The sequence below is a fragment of the Balaenoptera borealis genome (genome assembly GCF_965194805.1).
Source record: "Balaenoptera borealis genome assembly, chromosome: 5".
Classification (NCBI taxonomy): domain Eukaryota; kingdom Metazoa; phylum Chordata; class Mammalia; order Artiodactyla; family Balaenopteridae; genus Balaenoptera; species Balaenoptera borealis.
This window is the reverse complement of record NC_138862.1, coordinates 92,712,108-92,732,170: the sequence shown is the minus strand read 5'-3', so window position 1 is coordinate 92,732,170 and position 20,063 is coordinate 92,712,108. Positions and strand designations below refer to the sequence as shown.

Genomic DNA, 20,063 nt, shown 5'->3' with positions numbered 1-20,063 from the left:
AACCTTTAGACATAACTTCCAGTTCACAGGAAGTGCAGAGGACAGAGGAACAGGTTAACTAAAACCAGGAGGAAACACAGAAATCCAAATTGTAAGCCCTTCTACAAGGCAGTTGGCCTGATTTCTTCTAAAAGTCAGTGTAATGGGAGAAAAAACTGGTGGGGGACTGCTGTAGACAAATGCAATATGGGAAGCTTTATTGGATATTGGTTTAAAAAAATAGCTATAAAAGACATTTTAATGACAATTGGGAATATTGGAATATGAATTGGATATTGAATGGTATTACAGAATTGTAGTTTTAAGTGTGATAGTGATATTATAGCTACATAAGAAAATATGCTTATTCTTAGAAGATGAAAACTGAATTATTTGAGAGAAAGACTTATGTATGAAATTTACTTTCAAATAATCCCTCCCAGAATGAGAAAGAAAGTAAGAGAGCAAGAGAGAGGGCAAGCAAACATGGTAAAATATTAATTGTTGATTTTAGACGGTGGGCATATGAGCACTCATTTTATTACTCTTTCAACTTCCTGTTGTTGAAATTCTTCATAACCGAAAGGGGGAAAAGGGAAGGTTAAACCAAAAAAATCAAGCCCTTTATAGTAATACTTGGCATTCTGATTGTATTTGCAAACCTGTATCATAAACATAGGATATTTAAAATTTTCCTTTCATGGAAAGGAAAATTTCTTTTTCTTTTAAAGAAAACTTTTCTTTTAAAACTGCTTCAGAGAAAATAGGATTGTAAGACTGACCCTGTCTTGAGGGATTTATGGATTTTTTTTTTTTTTTCAGTCTGTTTGTAACCTCCTGTAAAGCTTCTGGAACCTTTTGGATTTATCATCAATAAACATTTGCTAAGCACTTCCCAGAGTTCAGGGCACTCTGCTAGTCACTGTGGGCTTAACAGTGTTCAGGGTAGACTCTGTCACTGCCTCAGGTGTCAGGAAAATGATTCTGTTCTTTATCCAGTAATAGATGATTTTAAGTGATCTCAATAAGGAAATTCAATCTGGCAAATGATTGTTATGTTCCAGGTATAAGACTCAGTGCTCTGTGCCAAGGGAGTAGATGAGAGGACCATAGGGAATGTTCACCAAGCATGGAATCCAAGAATCTGCTAGGGTCACTCTGTCCTTTGGCCACAGATAAGCTAGGCTCAAGCTCTAGTCCGTGATTTGTGGAAAGTCCAGCGCCCTCCCCAAACTTGCTGTGAATTCCTGGGTACCACAAAGTCTCATGGTCACCTCAGACTCTACTCAGCTTCTGCCAGTGAATCCATTCAATTCTCGTTCCATCCATGTCAGCTCAGCCCCACTTCTTGATTTTTATATGAAAATAAAGATTTTATGATTTATTGGAATTTTGAGAGGTCATGTGGTCAGTAACATTAATTGTATGTTGGAAGGGGAGAAATGTAAAACCAAAGAAAAAGCAGCCAAGGAATTAAAACCTTCACAGATCATAAAAGATTCCAGAGCCTATCCTGTCTCCTTATCTTTTGGTTGAACCTCACTGGAAAAATGTCTTTCTATCCTTTGCCATCTAAATTTCCAACTACTTTTTAGGCAATTCCATCTATTTAATCTCTCCTTCAGGATCCATCTCTCTTTCTCCCAACAGTACAAGTCTCACGTCTAAAAAATTCAGTGTGAATTAATCCCTGGGTGACCTGCCAGTTAGTTCTTGGAGGGATTTTGCCCTTTGAATCGAGCACAGTTTTGACTTTTGTTAGCAGGCGGGTGGAAGGTTGGGTACCAACGAGATGGAGGATGGGGGAAGAGGCTTTGGCACTCCCAGTCAGGCGAAATAGTCTATGGTGGACAAGACCTCCCAGCCCAGTCCCCTTGAAGGTCTTCCCTCTAGCAAAGACCTTAATTACTCCTCTGACTGTAGGAGCAAATTCACACACTTCCCAAAGATAAACAATAACTTTTTGGAAGCAGATTGTCAATCTTATGAGAGAAAACTTTTTCCTACCTGCCTTCTTAATTAGCAAGGCCATCTTTCTCACAATGGAATGAATATTTCTTATCACAAAAAATAGTGATTTTTAAAATCTTTCCCCTACCATCGCCCCATACAATACACCCCCCCAATACTATTAGCACACGCAACCTCACACCACAAGCCCATACACACCCCCCACATACACACCCACACACATTTTTTATTTGCACATTTTTAAGAATTGGAAATAGACCTGGGTAACTCTTTTGGTTATTCCAATACCGAGAAAATACTTTGCAGCTACAACCAATAAGGTCTTAAACTGTTAATAATTTCTTAGGCAAGGCATTCCTCATCCTCTGTTTTGATCTTGAAGGTGAAGGAAGAGGGCAAATTATTTTATCGTAGCTCTAAGACCAAGAAGGAATGGCTGTGATTCAAGAACAGAAATAGGAGAGTAACCTGAAAAGTAGTCAACAGACTAAGGAGAGAATCAAAAGGACCATTTTAGAAAGTGATGAATGGGAAAGCCAGTTTGCAAAACATTAAGGAATGAATAGATTATGAGGAATTGGTGAGGTAAAAATGAACACTTTTTACACAGTCTACGAGAGAAAAAGAGAGAAATGGGAAAGCAACATGGCCCATCTTGTTTGGTTATCAACTCAGTACTTTCATGTACATGAAGCCATTTACTTAGCCAAAAAAATTAAGTAAATCGTTTTGGGAATCTTTATAATTTAAATTATATCAGCATTTAAGGCTTTGGAATAGAAAAGCTATATTTCTTTGTGAACCTGAATGAGGTGTCCTGTCCCCTTCCTGACTTTGTACTAAGAGGCTAAGTAACCGACCCCATGGTGGGTACCCAATATGACACTACGTAAAGAGACTGAGGTATGTGAAGTACCAAGAGAAACCTGATTTATCCTTATATTTCTGGACAGCCCAAAGGAGCCTGCAGCTTCTGAGTAAATGACTTGAAGCTGGATAGTGTGGGCCCCAGCAATTTTGAAGAAACTCTCTTATGCCACCACGGGAATGAAGACTGGATCAATTTATCATACACAGTGAAATGCTACCTGACCAGTGGCGGTACAGCTAGGTGCCCAGGTGCAAGCAAAGGCCAGGGTCTAATCCTGTCCTCCCAGATATCAAGCAAATTCTCCAAAGGGTATGCAAGAGAGATCCAGGGCTGTGCCCTCTTGTCTTCCTGGAAGGGCTGGAGCTCTCCCTGCAAGAACCTGCTATTTATTCTTTCCTTTCAGAAACAATTGTAGCTACTTCTGATACAGAAAAAGGCAATTTAATGTTCTGCCAAAGTTCTGAGATTATTCAAACCATTTCCCTAATGTCTTTATTATAATAGCTATCATTCTGATCATCCCACTTGTAACATTATTGTTTCTTAAGATTTCTAATGCATCTTAATCAGACATTTGGTTTCCTAAGTTAACCACTTTTGAGGCAATTTCATGAAGATTATATTACTCAGAACTCTTATTTTTTTATTTATTTATTTTTTAAAAATTTGCAGGTATGCTCGGTTGATACTGCTTTTTTTTCTTTTTTTTTAAATAAGTTTATTTATTTATTTATTTTTGGCTGTGTTGGGTCTTCGTTTCTGTGCGAGGGCTTTCTCTAGTTGTGGCAAGCGGGGGCCACTCTTCATCGCGGTGCGCAGGCCTCTCACTATCGCGGCCTCTCTTGTTACGGAGCACAGGCTCCAGACGCGCAGGCTCAGTAATTGTGGCTCACGGGCCTAGTTGCTCCGCGGCATGTGGAATCTTCCCAGACCAGGGCTCGAACCCGTGTCCCCTGCATTGGCAAGCAGATTCTCAACCACTGCACCACCAGGGAAGCCCAGAGCTCTTATTTTAAATCATGTGTTAGGTAAATGTCTAAAAATACTGAGTAAGTGGATAGTGTACAACTTTCATTTGTATTTTTTTACAAATAAAATTGTGGGTAGTTAGCTAGAGCATACAGTAGGTTTGTTTTCTGTCATATCCTAATGACAAGCAGAAGATGGGAATGTGTAACATGTGTTTGAAGGTTAACAGTGTTAAATATGCTTGGAGAGGGGGCTAGTTTCCTATAAAATACATAGTTGAAAGCAAATATTTTTCTAACCCTCTGAAGGTTTTAATGATTCCTATTAATAATCCAAATATATTTCTGAAATAGCAAGCTTTACTGTTTACTCTGGTTCTAGGTAAATGGGTTTAAAGTTCTAAGAGTTTTGACATTTAAAAGTATATTCTGTCATCTCCAGATCTTTCACAGTACAAAATGTACACACCTATAGGGTTCAAAATATGGTCTGTTAAATACTAGGGGCTACAGGGTGCAGTGCTGAAATGATCATTGAGATCATTTGATGCTTTAGCTTAATTTAAAATAAAAATTGAAGTTTATCTATTACTAAGTATGTAGCATAAAGTTTACAGAACTATCTTGACTAAGTAATGCTTATTTTAAACTAGTAGCTTCTAGAAAAGCCATTTTTAAGATTCAGACCTAGATCAAATCTGGTGAAGTAAAGAAATAGAAATTACTATTAGTGTATCATTGGAAATTAAAATTCAATAAAGTGAGAAATGACTATTATTTGCAGACTGTTGTTTTTAAATTTAAAAATTCTACCTTCCTTTTTTTTTCTCAACAAACATGGCTTAGTTTCTGTTCTAATGTGTTTAAAGCTATGCACATACATAGGGGGCTTTGGTCTTTGCTTAATCTGCAAATAATTCCAAAATCATAAGATTGAAACAGTCCTCGATTACTGAATACTTTGCAACTCACAGGATGTGGCAGATGTCTGTAAACTGTGAAAATATGTGTCTGATGTATTGGTGGGTTCACATTAATATTCAGAACAGGAAAATAAAAGCCACATCGCAATACTTATATTATTGGCATTTGTTACCTCCACTTTTCAGATGCCATAGGAAGGAACCAAGTCAAATGAATACTCAAGACTGTTTTCATGAACCCTAATGCTAAACATATGTGTCTCACTATTATCAAATTTGGACTTAGGTCACTGAATTCCGAGGCTACAGAAGCAGGTAAAATATAGGGAAAACTTTATACTTACGGGGTAGACAGAGCAACATTTTTCTGACAGTGAAAATTATCTAACTATAATTTTTTTTAGGAAAAGCATACCTAGTACAGACCACCTGATTATTAAAAGAAGTTGGGGGAAGGTATTCTACTAGAAGCAAGGGAGAAATACTGTTTTCTTGACATTTATCACTAGGTTCAAGTGAAACAACTCAGTTTACCATGAATAAACTAGCTCTCTTCCATTTGAAAATACGTCTGCTCTAGGCAGGTCAGCTTTGCATGAGACTTTGGGACAGGCAGTTGGATTCCTGTGTAAGGCAAAACCCTCTAGGTTCCTTAAATACCTCTAGAGTCAGATATGATGAAAGAGGAGCGATCATTCAGAATTGTAATAGGACCTAAAGGCCATTTTGGCCCTGGCCCAGACTTACTAGCATAGCTTGCAGTGATCTAACCCTGCAATTATCTTGCTGTGCAAGTCCATGCCTGAGGATTTAACCAGATACACATTACTGTGTATTATGTCACTGCTTTTCATCTCTTGGTTAGAGAGTGTTTTCCTGAAAAACTATTTAGTGAAAAAAAAAAACTCTGAGAAGAAAATAGCAGGAGTTTTCAACTGAAGATACTCCTAACTCTCTGGCCCAGTGAGAAAACTAATCAAATGATACTGAAAAGGGAAGGATTGATGGTACACTCATTCATTCATCCATTCATACAACAAGTGTCTACCATATGTCAGCCAAGTTCCACGTACTGTGTGATGAAGGAAATACAGTCTCTGCCTTCATGGGAGTTGGAGTTTAGCCATAACATTCTGCTAAAGATGTTAAAGTGTTATACTCAATGTTTGAAGATACACACATTTTCTTTCCTGAAAGTAAGTGTTCAGTCAATGCACTGCCCCTCCCCACGGTGCTATATTGCATTTATCTTACTTAAAAAATGTGTGTGATTGTGTATAATTTTGGTTTATCTTGTCAATAGTGGAACCAATTTTCCCCCGTTCAAGTGGGGATTTTGCAGGAGAAATGTGGTTTCTGCCTCTTCTTTTGGTCTCTTGCAGAATAGGATGCATTTGTATTCTCATCTGAAAAGAGGAGAAAGATCTCAAGATTAGAATTCTCATCTTTTTTCCTCGTCACGTTATTCAATTCAAGGAAAATTATTACAAATTGGTTATAATTTGTTTTTAACTTTTAATGCAGTAGCATGTTCCTCATAGTAACTCCATAAATGTCTGATCATTGTATTCATATATGGAATCTACAAAAAAAAAAAAAATTGGTACTGATGAACCTAGTGGCAGGGCAGGAATAAAGACAGACATAGAGAATGGACTTGAGGACACGGGGAGGGGAGAGGGAAGCTGGAGCAAAGTGAGAGTAGCATCGACATATATATACTATGTAAAATAGTCAGCTAGTGGGAAGCAGCTGCATAGCACAGGGAGATCAGCTTGGTGCTTTGTGACCACCTAGAGGGGTGGGATGGGGGGGAGGGAGGCTCAAGAGGGAGGGAATATGGGAATATATGTATGAATATAGCTGATTCACTTTGTTGTACAACAGAAACTAACACACCATTGTAAAGCAATTATACTCCAATAAAGGTGCATTAAAAAAAAAAAAAAACTTACCATTGTGTGCCCAGCAATTTTTAGTTAGTAGGAAAGAAGAAGATGAGCAACATCTAGTATCTGCCCTCTAAGTGCTTAAAATGATGATAATTTAATCATAACTAGTGACAAGTCAATTTTTTACTAGAAAAAGTAAAGACTACAAATAATTTATTTTTCATGACATTTTCTCTAAAGAAGTATTTCACAAACTGTTCTAAAGTCAATTATACTCTAATTCAATCCATAAGAAAATCAATTTAAGTTATATCATCGGTGCACGTGGGATATGTAACAAAGTTAAACAGGCAGCTTTACTGCAGGACTTAGTACACTGACTGTTCAAAAGGTACAAATATGCTAGATTTCCCAAACTAATTTGACTGTAGAATCTGTTTTCTTTCTGGAATACTTATTAACTTCAGTCTCACAGAACATGTGTCCCACTGAACAGTTTGGGAAACACTGTTGTAAATTTTATTGCCTTGAATAATATCTCCTGGAATATATTTCTACATGACCTAAAAGAAAATGAAATACACCAACAAGCACAACACAAAAAAATCACAAACAAATATGAATTATGCAGTTTCTTAACAGTGTTTAAATATTGCACTCTAACATTAAGAATGTAAACAACATCATTTTGCAGCTAAGAGGATTTGTTTAGGAGTCACTAACCTAGGTTTTCATGTAGACTCCACCTAACTTACTAGCGAAATGATCGTGGGAAAGCAATGTCAACTCTCTGAACCTCAGTTTTTTTCATCTGTTCTATACGAATACTAATATCTATTTTGACAACCTTGCTGGAACATTGAAAAATCTCAAACAAGGTCATAGATATGAAACAACTTTCAAAAATCTTGCATGGAAGGATTATTATGATGTTCCACCAGAAATACTATCTGTCATTGAATGTCCTGGTACAACAAAAGGCTGTAAATATGTGTAATGAATCAGTACAGGCATATTAATTTTGACATTTCTTTGGGTTAAAAAAAAGAATAGTCTGTATTATTTCAGCTATTTTACATGTGGGGGAACTTAAATACTGAAAACTAAAGTCATTTTCTCCAGTTTTATCGGGCAGAACGGGGCAATACATCTATTCCAGCTCCTGATTTCTAGAAAGAAACAAAAACAGGCTTTACTTATACATATGGTGCTCAAACTATTCTGGAAACCGTTTATCTGGTAATATTTGGTCAAGTGTCATTCTGCTTGTTAACACCATTAGCATAGAAGAAATTGACCATTCCAGTTGGACTGTTAATCCATTTGACTCAAAGTGAGAATTGACACTGTTTTCCAACCATTCTATCCGTTAATCTATAGGCATCATTCCGAACACTAGGAAATTTCAGGTCCCCTAAAATCTAACATAATGCTTAATATAAAATACAAATAACTTGACACTAGGGTAAATAAAATAGTGTAACAGATAGCAAGTTTGGTCTCAGTAGAATTTGCCTGTATATATATATATATATATATATATATATGTAAGTGTACATATATATATGTAAGTATACATATACATATATAACTGCCATATATATATGGAAATTACTTGAAATTTGGCATAAAACTTTAGTTTCCAATGAATAGGGTCTCTTGTTAAGTTAATTCAAGCTACTAGAAAGAAATGTTGGTTGCCAAAATTTATGCAAATTATTTTTAATAAGGTTATTTTTTACCTCTTCAAGGCTTAACTCAAAAGTTGCAATTCAGAATGATATAATTATTTTTTTAATTGAAGTATAGTTGGTTTACAAATTGTGTTAGTTGCAAATGTACAGCATAGTGATTCATTTTTTTTCAGATTACATTCCATTATAGGTTATTGATATCGTTATTCTTAAATTATAATTTATTCTACATTCACTACTATTACTAATTTATACAACTCTTGGCTTAATATTTAGTTTGTTCTGCATAACTGTATAATTCTAAATGTTTTTATAAGATGAGTATATCACTTCAATTTTCAATCTTTATTTCCTCAATTTTGGGTGTTCACAAAAATATAAAAAAGGAGGGCTAGGTATTTAAGGTAAAAAAAATAAATCATCTAGTTGATTAATTTCGGGCAGTAAACTTGCAACTTTTTTGTTTGTCTATTTGAACTTAATTTTTTAGTTGTTTTATAATCATGGCTAAAGCGTATATAAGCCAAACATAATTTCAATACCTAGTTTCAAATTCTTATGCAGAAAAATTAGATTCTATATTCTGCTAACATTACTGTATTATTGCTTAGTCGATATCTACAAGCCAGATACTTTTTTTTTAATGAATAGACTTTATTTTTTCAGAACAGTTTTAGGCTCACAACAAAATTAAAGGGAAAGTACAAAGAGTTCCCATTAACTTCTGTTACCACATATATACTACCTCCCACACTATGGACATCCCCTACCAGAGTGGTATATTTGTTACAACTGATGAACCTACATTGACACATCATTATCTCCCAAAGTCCATAGCTTGCATTAGGGTTCACTCTTGGTGATGTACATTTCATGGGTTTGGACAAATATATGACATGTATCCACCATTGTAGTATCACACAGAATAGGTTCACTGCCCCAAAAATACTGTGCTCTGTCCCCCTAAGCCCTGGCAACTACTAATCTTTTTACCGTGTCCATAATTTTGTCTTTTTCAGACTATCACATAGTTAGAATCATATAGTATGTAGCTTCTTCAGATTGGCTTCTTTCACTTAGTAATATGCATTTAAGTTTCTTCTATGTTGTTTCATGGCTTGATAGCTCATTTATTTTTAACACTGAATAATATTTCATTGTCTGGACGTACCAGAGTTTACTTATCTATTTACCTCCTGAAGGACATCTTGGTTGCCTCCAAGTTTTGGCAATGAAGAATAAAGCTGCTCTAAACATTTGTGTGCATATTTTTGTGTGGACATAAGTTTTCAGTTTATTTTGGTAAATATCAAGAAGCAAAATTATTCAATTGTATGATAAGAATATTTCAGTTTTATAAGAAACTGTCAAACTATGTTCCAAAGTGGGTACCATTTTGCATCAGCAATGACTCAGAGTTCCTATTGCTTTAAGTCACTGTCAGCATTTGGTATTGTCAGCGTTTTAGATTTTGGCCATTCTAATAGGTGTGTAATGCTATCTCAATGTTGTTTTAATTTGCAATTCCCTAATCTTTTCATAAGCTTACTTGTCATCTATATATCTTCCTTAATGAGGAAGCTGTTCAGGACTTTTGCCTATTTTTAGTGTGTTGTTTCTTTTCTTATTGTAGTGTTTTAAGAGTTCTTCTTGATGTTTTGGATAACAGTCCTTTATCATTTGTGCCTTTTGCAAATAATTTCTCTTAGTCTGTGGCTTGTCTCCTCCTTCTGTTGACCAGATACTTTTCTTCTGTAGAAATATTAGCTATACCTTTCAGGTGATTTGTGATATATTATTTATTTTATCCAACTTTAAAGGCATCCTGTATTTTAGACAAGCAAAAATCATTTATAAGACTTTTTTTTTTTTTTTAAATTTATATTTATTTCTTATTGGCTGTGTTGGGACTTCGTTTCTGTAAGAGGGCTTTCTCTAGTCGTGGCAAGTGGGGGCCACTCTTCATCGCGGTGCGCGGGCCTCTCATTATCGCGGCCTCTCTTGTTGCGGAGCACAGGCTCCAGACGCGCAGGCTCAGTGGTTGTGGCTCACGGGCTTAGTTGCTCCGCGGCATGTGGGATCTCCCCAGACCAGGGCTCGAACCCGTGTCCCCTGCATTGGCAGGCGGATTCTCAACCACTGCGCCACCAGGGAAGCCCCATTTGTAAGACTTTAAACATAGAGTTGATCCATGGTTTCTTGCCAGATAAATTTATATGCTAACTTCACTATTTCTAATATATTTTCTCAGTTTATTTTAGACATGTTCATTGTCTTGTTAGGCTTTAAGAGATATTTTGTAAGACACCCATCATTTCTTTCACACAGAACTTAAGAGTCAAATACATTAATCTTGACATTTAAAGTTTTATATTTCAGATAGCCAATGGTAAAACATATACTATATGCTGGGGATATTCCAAGTATTTTATATGTATTATTTCATTCAACTTTCAAAACTCTATGAGACAAGGACTGTTATTATTATCCCCATATTATGGATGAGGAAACAAGACAAAGAGAAAGTAACTTTCTGAAGGTTAGTGCCTGGGCAGCAAAAGTAGTGTTCAGACTCCAGCAATATAGTCCAGAAACCTGGGGCTGAGCTATTACATCCCATTATGGTAGGTCATGTTTCTCCTCTCTGCAACATTAAATCTGTGATTGTTCTTGGTTGGTAGTATCTCCTTCAGTTTTCTATCTTGTAGATTATTATTATTATTTTAATCAGCAATTTTTTACAGTGATTAAATTTTGAGGAAAGAGCTGAGGAGGAAGATTAGGTTACTTCATAAATTGTAGAGCCAAAAGTTGAACGGTTTTTTTTATAACTCTGTGATTGGGAAAAAAAATTATATTAGCTAATGACTCAGTCCTTGGGAATGATGTTAGGAATTTATTTTTAATCTCTACATTAAAGTATTATCATTTATTATTTCTGAAATAATTAAACAGCCAAAGAGTACAATTTGAGTAAAAGCAAAATTTTAAAATACATATGCTAAATGTTGTTTAATGGCTTCTTGGCTCATTTTATAATTGTTGTTACACTTCACTTAACATTTTTCTGGTCTTCCTTTAGTAATTAAGTACTTCTGGCTTTTTCCATGCCATTTAAGTAATAGTTTTCACACTGTTTTTCATTAAGAAATTAACAAGAAAAGGACTTTCCTTTAACACAAGCAAATTATTTTTCAGGCAGTTAACAGGAATAGGATTACATCCTTCAGGAAATTTACAAGTAACTTTCCTATCCAGTGATAGAATAGATGAGAGGAGGGTTGCTGAAGTGTTGCCTAATCTTTCATCTTGTCACATTAGGATTCATTAGATGTCAAAATTCAAAATGCCTCCCATGAAGAAAATAAAATCACATGTTTCGATGGTCAGCTATTCAAGGAAGAGCAATGGGTGCAGAAACAGGAAACTCAGTTTGATGAGAAAATGGTTTGATTCACTGAAGATATAAATAAATCCAACTAAAATCTAAGGCCCCTACAGGATCGATATATAAATACCTAAAAATGTCTCCCTCACAATACTCTGTAGTTAATATATCTGTAATACATATCTGCTAGTGATTCATTAAATCAACAGATTAGTATATTCAGTGCTTACTAAGTGCAAGGTACTCTCTTATTTTGAGCCCAGAGAGACCAGGTACCAGTTTTATCCTGCAGTCTGGTGGGGAAAAGGAGAGAGACAAACAATAAACAGATCATCAATAAATGAATATAGTAATTTCAGTTAGTGATAAGTATGAGAAAATAAAACATGATGAATACAGAGGGATGGATGGCCAATTTAATACATAAAAATATAATTATTTATATTATTTATTCCATGTCTATACCACATATATAGAACTAAAATACACAAATGTGTAAAATCTAGCTTAAGAAATAAAACATTTGAAGCCTCCATATCCCTGCTGATCTCAACTTCTCCATTACCACCACCTCCAGAATTTGCCACCATTTTTAATTTTGTGTTTGTCATTTGCTTAGTTTTCCTAATGATTTTACCACACACATATATACAATTGTCTAGTTTTCCATGCTTAAAATGTTACAAAAATTAAATCATAGCTTTTTCTGTTTGTCTGCAACTAGCTTTTTTAGGTCTACATTTTGTTTCTGATATTCATCCATGCTGATGCATATTTATGCATATTCAGTGCTATGTATAATGTTCCAGTGTGTGAATTCATCACAGTGCATTTATCCATCCTGCTCTCTATTGACATTTGGATTTTTTTCAAGTTGTTTGTTCTCTCCTTGTTTGCTATTACAGCTAACATAGCTCTGGTCATTTTTTTAAAATCATGCTTTTTATCTGATGCATATGTGTTTCTCTATGGGTATGTACCTAGATGTGGAATTTCTGCGTCACAGGGTAAGTTTGTGTTCAAATTTTCTAGGTACATTTTCTGTTCTTTCAAGTAGTACCTGTGCACACTAGAAATGTGACTGTTTGAACACAGAATGCTCCACCCAAAGAGAATACAAGCAAAGGCCATAAGGTGGGATGAGCTTGGTGGTTCTAAGAGAAAGAAAGGCCGAAAAGCTAAAACATAGCAAGAGGTCTAAAAGCTGGGAAACGGCTAGATCAGATAGAGCCTTTAGGACCTTTGAAATCGTGATCAGGATGAGAAGCACATGATTGTATGTACTACACTTAATTGTCAGTAACCTTCAAATACATATACATTAATTTATATCAGTAATATATGTTGATAATAAATATTAATACATTATAATACATAGTTATGTATTACAAAATGTATAATACATGTCATTATATAGAATAGAGATATAAAATAATTTATAATTTATAAGATAATAAAATTATATATATATTATTTATAGACTGCTACAGACTACATAGAACAGGGAGACAATTGAAGCCACAGTTAGCCACTGGGAAATTTGTGTTTTACAAAAACTCCAAGCTCTGAAACCAAAGTGAAGAGAACCACAGAAGCTAAGGTGCTATGATTGATGTTTGGCCATAATTTTACAATTATTATTCCTGCATCATAAGATGCAATTGCTTTCCCCCAAGATGTCACCTCTAATCATCTCTCTGCTCCAAATGGCCTCGGTGGTTGTGTAGCCTGGCTAAGAAGTAGCCAGCAGAGACTTGTATTAGATTAAAATCTAGCTTTCTTTATTCAGGGTGAACTTTGTGAGGCGCGGATGGAGATGATTGGGGTCGAAAGCCTCTCTCGACAGCACACCTGTCGGCACAACCACAGAGAAATAGTTTAAGTATGAATTTATGGTCAGCTATTAGTTCCCAAACAGGCCCCCTTACACGGAGGGTAGGGAGAAACTGAAGAAAAAGGCAGACCACTCCAGATTGGTAGATGGCAGATTTAATTAGCAAGGAAACTTCCTTACAAGGCTCCTCTTGGGCGGCCACAAGAAGAGTAGATCTTTACACCCCTCCTACCAGCATCTTAAAAGTGTATATAGAGGCCTTACCTGGGTTCAGTCACGAATACTGTCCAGATGGTCTCAGCGACATATCGCTGTCTCAAGGCTGCGCCCTTGAAAATGGCTCCCGCTGTGGGAACAGTGGGCAGAATGTACATTCCAAGGACAGGGAGGGGGTGAGGCACCTCTAATTGCCCAGGTCCAGTTCTCAGGACAAGGAGGTCACGTCTTCTCAATTACCTCCTCCAACAGTTATTTAAAGCTCCAGTGTGTTTATTTTTCTCCATCAGACACGAATTTAGGATTTGTTAGCAAACTCTTCACAGCAGAAATTAATTACTGATTAAACAACATCTACAGAGCTGAATAAAGCAATGTTGCTTGATTAATTAATGTGTCTACCTTGTATTCATAGAAGGTAGAAGGCGTGTAAGATAAAATAGACAAAATAGTTAAACAAAAAGACATCGAAGAAACATATTGCACTTTTTTTTTAAATGAGGCATCAGTCTTAAATCTCTGACATCGCTGCTTGCATTTTGCAGCACATTGATTTTATTCTAATAACATTCTCTGTTTTAAAGTACCAAAAAATTCCCTGAAATCTAAGATACTACCATTATTCTTAGTTTGTAAAATTATAATACATTTTAGTAATTTTTTTGCACTATAAAGCTAAAGGAACATAATGTATTTAAAAAGATGTTTAAATCTAAACTCTGTTATCTACCTAAACTAGTAACACAATTTCATTAAATATTATCAGCTCTAACAGGTGGAGACAATATGCTCTAGTGCAGTGGCTGTAAACTTTTTGACCAAATTTCCAGTAAGAGAATATTTTACATTATTCCTACCATGTACATGCACGTGTTTACACATGTATATACACACACACACAAATCTTATAACTGCATCAAAAGTTTCAGAATCAAAATTTACCACTAATATATACAGGTGCCAAAATATAACCTATTCTATTAATCGATTCTATTCTATTCTACTCTCCTCTATTCTTTTTTTCCTTCTTTCCTTCTTTTATTCTTTCCAGTCTGTTTTTTTTTAAATTTTTTTTCTTTCTTGTCTTTCTTTCACACTGTTGTAGTGGTTAAGAAACGTGACTCTGAAATCATACAAAAGTGGCCTCAAGACGACTTCACCACTTTCAGACCTTAGGGAAGTTATTTAATCTGTAGCCGTAAAATTTGGGTATACTTCATATGGATTTTGTGCGATTAAATGAAATAATGCATATAAAGATATCAGCACTATTTTATAACCAGTAGTAATTGCTCAATAAATGTTAGGTATCAATAAAAGTGTTAGTAGTTTGAATTTTAAATCAAACCAAATACTTTCAAATATTTGAAGATAATTCAAATAAAATTTGTTGTTATACAATAGCTGACGTGAATCTGAATTACAAAAAGCGGGCCTTTAAAAAAGTAATCCGTAATCTATGGTATACTCTTTTCCTTAGTAGGGTTTACATAGAACAGGTTTATGAGAGAAAGAAAATTCGGTTCATGGACACTGTGCTTTAACAAGGGTGAAAAACACCTTTTTAAGCAGAACTGAAAACTTTGTTTCTTCAAGACGTTTTATGGATATAGATACCCAGTGAAACCCCCCAATAGTTGAGATTGGCTTTACCATTCATCCCCAGTTACAGAAACAGCATTCCAAATGTAGCCAGTATTTTTTATTCACGCCAAACTACAACTAACACCATAGACTATTAAGTTGAACTGGGCTGCGTGTAAGGATGTCATGAGTTGCTGTAAGTGTTCCCAGAGCCTGGAGAAGTTCTCTTTAGACCCAAGGAAGACAAGTCACGTGCAGTGGGGCCTGCGTGGAATCAGAGCGCAAGGGTGTCCCCTACAGGCCTACAGAGCTACAGCAAGTCGTTGGCATGAGAAGTGTAGGCTCCCTGTTGCCAGCTCTTCTGATTTTTTTACAAAAGGGACTGAAAATCTGGATTTTTGTGTAATAGCTTCCTATTTCTAGATTCTGGCAAATAATCTTTAAAATATTACACACTGTGTGGGCAAAACAAAACACACTGCTAGCTGGATCTGGCCCATGAGGTGCCAGTTTAGAGGCTGTGATATAATTCAGCCTGAAGATGTATACTTGCTGAAACCAGAGGAAGGGAGGGTGTGGGAATTAATTAGATTATTGTGAATAAGAGTTTCTTAATATATTTGGAAAGACCTCCACTTCAAACACTGCATATGAATAATACATGATAATGACATGAATATTATTGTACTTTAAACATAAATGTACTACCACGTTAAAATAGCTTCTAAGTCCTCCTCTTGTTCTTAGTTGCAAAACAAATTTGCATGCCCCAATTACCAACATTCTGGTGTACATTTAGCAGAAGAACACTTCTACAAAAGAATGTGTGTCATTCAATGAAGAATGTGACATAACAGGGTTTCAAGCTACTGAACTGAACAATGAATTTTTAATTTTGTCAGTGACAAACATCAGCTATTCTCCAATTTGATTAAGGGGTATGGGTGTTTTCCCACTTTTGCACACTTTTTCTAATTAACAAAAAAGGCCTTAGGAAAATGTGTCACTTATGAATGTACTGTTTTTCTATTCAGTTTCACTAATTTAGATTTCAAAAGTGACATAATATGTCCTGGACAATCTTACAGAAGCCATACATTATCTATAGAAGCTGTAGGGTAAAAGTAATGATTCCCAGATGGGAGGTATTTCCCCATTACTTACATATGCATAAATAAATAAATATAAATTTACGAAATTGTCCCCTAGCTAATTTGGAAATATATAACAAATTACCATGATCCAATAGCTACACTTACATTTTTTTCTCTACTTCCCACTCTCTTGCCTATATTCCTTTAAATTCATTTTCAGTAACATATAATTAATACTCAGCAGCATAACTGAATTTACTAGCAATTAATCGTGTCCTCCCACTTAAGTATACAGATCTTGATAATTCAGATACCATCTACACGTATACATGTATTCTAAGAAATTTTACATGTTATAAAATCCACGTAGGATTATTAAATAGGGGTCAAAGATATTAAGCTATTAAGAATTATTGAAGACTCTATAATAACTATTTGTGTGGTTTCAACCCTTCATTAATTCATCAAATATTTACTTAGCACCTGCTGTATGCCTGACCAAAGTATAAGTGTGAACAATACAGCAGTAAAGCTTTTATTACTTATACTACACATTTCCACAATTATATTATTCTGCTATTATAGACCTACCAAATGAAGTACAGGTTGCCATAGTATACCATTTGAAACCTGTTGCAACAGTACATAAGCTCTTTCTGACATTTTTCCCTACTCTTCTTGTATGTACACTAATAGAATACTTGTATTTTCAAGGACCTGGTGAATAACAACTTTCTTAAGGTGTGATTTCATCCAGCAGTCATGACCTCATCTAGCTCTCATATTTTTATGTTTAATAAGAAGGAAAACTTTTCAGATAACATTAAACCCCTCCCTAATTTCCACCAGGGTTCAATTGGCCAGAATTGGATTCCAGTGATGCCCTAGCCAGAACTATTGAGCAATCACCAGTATCATCTGCCACAAACACTTATTGTAACCCAAATTTAACATCCTCTCTTAAATCTTCATCTTCCCTCGTATGACTCCTCTGAAATATCTTCTTCTTCTGACGTCTTCACCTGTTAAAAACCTACATTTCAGTAGCCAACTGAAACTTATCCTGAAGTTTGCATACACCTCTCCTTCCCAAAGAAAAGAACTTCTGTATTTTGAACATTTAGTCTGTCCCTATCTTCTTCTCTAATTTTTCTGCTTTGTTTAATAGTTATTACCTTGTATATAACCATTGTGTCTTCATTTGCATATCAAATAAGCATCCTTGAATGTAAAGACAATTAGGTTTTTATTTTTTATGGCTCTCAAACCTTTCATTATTTTCTTTAAATGATATAGGCCCTGAACAAATATTTGATAAACTGAATAAAATTCAAAAATTTTAACCCAAGGAATTCTAAAAATATTTGAAGTGATTTATAAGTCAAAACCAGAACAACATATGATAGATAACAGGTCACTTGTCTTTAACAGCATTTTCCACATTGCAGGTGCTCTCCTCTTCCTTTGAATATCCTGGGCCCTAGACGTGTTTTCCCCAAGTCTGGAAACATTTCTACTGCTCACATAATTCCCTCTTCCTTTTCTAAGTGTATGTCTAACAGAGCAGGGCTGTGATATCATATATTGGCAAGTGGTGGCCTTTACACATAGAAATCAACAAAAGCAATCTTCATTTTGAAACAGTGAGTTACATAAAAGAAGTTAATTCCTCACTTTCACTTATACAAGCTTAGAAAAAGCTGTTTTGTATTTTATATATATATATAATGTTTTGCTGTCTATCTATTGATTATCAATCGATCTCTACATGCTAATATTTAAAAATTTTACTTTCTACCTTCATTACCGCCTGACAACCTCCACAGGTGTTTGAAATAGTTTCTCATGTTGAACATGCTGATCGTGTGCAAAATCTTTCAAACACTCTTCTGACATCTCAGCCATAGTATGTGTGTGTTTGCATTTCTCTGGAATGTTGAATTGTCCTCAGGCCTCTACGGTAGAACATATTTATGTTCCCAAATAAATTTCTCATAAGAACTGATCACAGACAGATTAAGTTCCCATGAATCTCTAGAATATTTTTTCTTTTTAAACTTTTACATAGCCTCCAGAAAACATGCACAGCTTGGTACAGACTTATTCAGATCATTGTGTTCTGTTGATGGATTTCTTTGTGAGATCTAGTGCTAAAAAGTTTTTTGCGTCAAGGACTGAGTGACTGTTTTAGATGAAATATGCTGCCTGAACCATTGTGTATTAAACGAGATCCAGATATTCCTAGAGTCTTTGAACAGAGTTCCTCTTCTCTTTAGCTGATTCCCACACTGCAAATGGACAAAAGATTTATTTCAAAAACCCATTTCCTAGTTAAAAGTTAGCTGAGAAAAAGAATATCTCATGAACATTTATTAGCATTTTTTGGACCTCATAATGTAATAGAAAAAAAAATGGCTATGAAGGAAAGAATACACATACAAAAACACCTCTGTATATCAGTTCTCATATCAAAACTTTAAGAAAAGGCTTCAATCACAAACCATGTGCAAAAGCAGCCAACCAAAATAGGTCTGATTTTTTTATTCTTCTGAATTGCAAAATACAATGGTGGGAAATAAAAATTATTAACTAAAACGCTAAACTACTTAGAGAAAAGTAGAACTAAACTTTTCATCTAGGCCTGCCCCAAATGTACCATATACCATTCAGATAGCAGAATGTACTTATAATATCTACCTACCTACCTACCTACTTATCTATATTTCTATATCTATAAATGTATCATCTGAACCATATTTAGCATACTTAGGATTCTTCACCAGAAGGAAAGAACAGATGTTCTCAATTTCGATGAAACAATAAAATAATTTAAAGATGAATAGTATTTTGCTCACCAAATATATTAGTTTTAAAGGACATATCATTTAGGCCTTCATATATAGTATTCATTGAGGATCCAGAGAGTTCTATCATATTATGGGAAAGCTTTAAACAATTCTATACTCAACTACGAAATCCAGATAATTAATGTAACATGATGATCCTAAACCATCTATTCGTATGTACCACCTGCTGTGACCACTGTCTATTCCCGCTGGCATTAGCCAGTATGGTCATTTTTAAAAGTCTATAAAATCATTTTACTCATCTGCTTATAAGTCTACAATAGCTTTTCATGCATTTAGAATAAAATGCAAATTCCTTGCCAGTCTCTACTAGTTTCTGTATGATCTAGCCCTTGCCTACCTTTCCAACTTTACCTCATTCTTTCGTCTCCCTGTCTCACTACACTCCAGGCACCCTGAAAACACCAGCTCACATGTTTGTCTTCCACATGGGCAACTAGGTTCTTCTGTTGGTGACTTCTCTATCTTCAAGTCTTAGTTTAAGTGGTCCTCCCTTGAAGAGGTTTATCTCTAAAACGTTACTCTCTTGCATCTTCCCCAGCATGTCCTAGAACTTACCACAATTTATAATTTTGACAAATTATGACAGCTGTATTTTATAGGCCAATGGCCAATGTAATGTGTGTACTTAATATAAGCAAGGTAACATTTCAAGGACAATTTTAAACTCAATTTCCCTCAGGTTTGAACAAAAATGTATAGGTAGACGTGGTGATATTCACTTTCCCAAAGGTATTTAAATTACCCATAAGTATAGATATATGTAGCATTTTGCTTACAGA

At 35.2% G+C, this 20,063-nt stretch overlaps 1 protein-coding gene and 1 long non-coding RNA gene across 5 annotated transcripts in view; one reads left to right on the top strand and one right to left on the bottom strand.

The window, feature by feature from the left end:
* Positions 1 to 20,063, top strand: part of NLGN1 (neuroligin 1) — a 726,540-nt gene that overhangs the window by 580,520 nt on the left and 125,957 nt on the right. The gene's annotated exons all lie outside the window — the stretch shown is intronic.
* LOC309629809 lies at positions 3,518 to 18,782 on the bottom strand. Its single transcript, XR_014245230.1, has 2 exons — positions 13,785 to 18,782; positions 3,518 to 6,118 (listed from the first exon to the last, which is right to left on the bottom strand). It is a non-coding gene; the product is annotated as an uncharacterized lncRNA (long non-coding RNA).